The sequence below is a fragment of the Mastomys coucha genome, unplaced genomic scaffold (genome assembly GCF_008632895.1).
Source record: "Mastomys coucha isolate ucsf_1 unplaced genomic scaffold, UCSF_Mcou_1 pScaffold18, whole genome shotgun sequence".
NCBI classification, from domain to species: domain Eukaryota; kingdom Metazoa; phylum Chordata; class Mammalia; order Rodentia; family Muridae; genus Mastomys; species Mastomys coucha.
Window position 1 is genome coordinate 67,697,822 of NW_022196900.1, and position 2,657 is coordinate 67,700,478.

A 2,657-nucleotide genomic window follows, 5' to 3' on the forward strand; every position below is an offset into this window, starting at 1 on the left:
ACTTTCCACTTCATCATGTGCCTTTTGCTGGCTGGCTAGGGACCTGGGCACAGATGTCTAAGAATGACATGATGTCTCACTGTTGCCAAACCCAGCACCAGGTCGTGCCATGGTGAAATGTCAGGAGCAGTTTTCAGTGTCTGCAGGGTCTCCCTGATCCACTTTCCGCTCCCAGGCAAAGCAAAAGCCTCTGTGAAAGGCAAGAGAGAGGAGCGGCAGTGAGCTTCCTGCCGGCCGGCAGCTTCCTGAGCTGTAAGCTAATAATATAGCCAAACAGTTAGAGGCAAATGAAGAGTAATAATGATGATGATGATGATGATGATGATGATGATGATGATGATGATGATAATAATAATAATAATAATAATAGTTTATTTAAGGCACTTTCCCCATTTTATTATTATTTTTGTTTGTTTGTTTGTTTGTTGTTTTGGTTTTTCGAGACAGGGTTTCTCTGCATAGCCCTGGCTGTCCTGGAACTCACTCTGTAGACCAGCCTGGCCTCGAACTCAGAAATCCACCTGCCTCTGCCTCCCAAGTGCTGGGATTAAAGGTGTGCACCACCACTGCCCAGCACTTTCCCCATTTCTATCATAGTATTTTTTTTGGAGTAAATATCTTCTTCCCCTAAGCCTGAGAAGCGAGTGATTACTATTTTCCTTGCTCATAAGAGAAGATGAGGCACAGGTTACCTAGCAATGGCAGTCAGCAATGGCAGTCAGACATTTGACTCCATCATCACTGTTTATAAAATGAGCACATTCCATTAAAGCTTTTGGAATTCTATTTATTTTATATGTATGTATGTACTTTTTAAAGGCTTATTGTATTTATGTGTATGTATGTACGGGTGCTTGAGGAGGCCAAAAGAGAGTATCAGATCCTCTGGAACTGGAGTTGCAGGCTGGTTTTAGATGTGAGTTCTGGGAGTGGAACTCAGGTCCTCTGAAAAAGTAGGAAGTACTATGAACTTCTCCAGGTCTATTTGGTTTTTGTTTTGTTTTGTGATAGTCTCTGCATAGCTCTGGCTGTCCTGGAACTTACTATGTAAACCAGGCTGATCTTAAATTCACAGAGATCTACCTGTTTCTGCCGCCCAGTTTCTGGTGAGAGCCATTTGATTCATTCATTTTATTTTATGTGTGAATATTTTGTTTGCATGTATATTTGTGTACCACATATATGCTTGATGCCTGCAGAGGTCAAAAGAGGGTATTGGATCCTGTGGAATGGGAGTTACAGATGGTTGTGACCCACCAGTTGGGTGCTTGGCCTGAACCCGGGTCCTTTGAAGATTAACAAGGATTCTTAACCACTGAGCTGGCTCTCTGGTCCCTATTTATTTATTTGAGACAGGGTCTCACTATGTAGCTCTGGCATACGGGATCTTGTTATATAGAAGCTGGCCTTGAACTCCTATAGATATACATGCCTCTCTTTTTAATTATATATATGTATATGTTTGTGTGTATATCTATGTCAGTGTTTGGGTGCGTGCACATAAGTGCATGCCAAAGGAGGCCAGAAGAAGGTGTTGCATCTCAGGAGCTGGAGTGAAATGTGAGCTATTCCTTTGCAAGAGCAATAAATAAACTACTAAGCCATCTTTCCAGCCTCCTCATCTGGAATTTAAAGTCTTGGACCTGGTAGTGTACCCATACATTTAACCCCAGCACAGAGATAGACTGTGAACTCTGTGACTTTGTGGGTTAAAGGCCGGCCTGGCCTACATAGTAAGTTCCAGGATAGACCTCAAGTGTCAGTCTCAGTTTTTATTTTTTATTTTTTAAGGCAACAATAATAATTGGAAAGTGTTTTGTTGTTGTTGTTTGTTTCTCATTTGTTTTTAATGACATATTTCTGCCCCCATTAAGACTTTTTTTTATTTTTTTCCCTTTTGTTTTGAGATAGCTTCTCAAAAAGTTGTCTCATCTGGTCTGAACTTGTGGCCCTCCTGCTTAAGTATCCCAAGCAGCTTGGATGACAGGTCCACATCACCCAGCTCAGCTTAAATTGATCACTTTTTTTTTCTTTTTTGTCTTTTTGAGACAGGGTTTCTCTGCATAGCCCTGGCTGTCCTGGAACTCACTCTGTAGACCAGACTGGCCTCGCACTCAGAAATCTGCCTGCCTCTGCCTCCCAAGTGCTGGGATTAAAGGCATGCACCACCACTACTCATCTGATCACCTTTTAAAACACTTAACAATAACCTAGCAAGAAACTTAGAAATGGGGTGATTTAGTGACTATCCAGGCCACTTGGGACCTGTGGGACCTGTGTTTGGTGTGATAATTATTCTTTTTCTCAATCATTTACTTAAAATTTAAAAATCATATATATATATATATGTATGTATGTATACACACACACACACACACACACACACACACACACACACACACACCGAGGTCAGATAATTTAGAGGAATCTATCCTCTCCTTTTATCATGTAGGTTCCAGGGACCAAATGCAGGTCACCATACTTGGCTACAAGCTCCTTTATTTGCTGAGCCATTTTACCATCCCTTATTTGTTCATCCTTCCACTTTGTTGTTGTTTTGTTTTGGTTTTTTTGTTTCCAAGACAGGGTTTCGCTGGGTGGTGGTGGCACATGCCTTTAATCCCAGCACTTGGGAGGCAGAGGCAGGTGGATTTCTG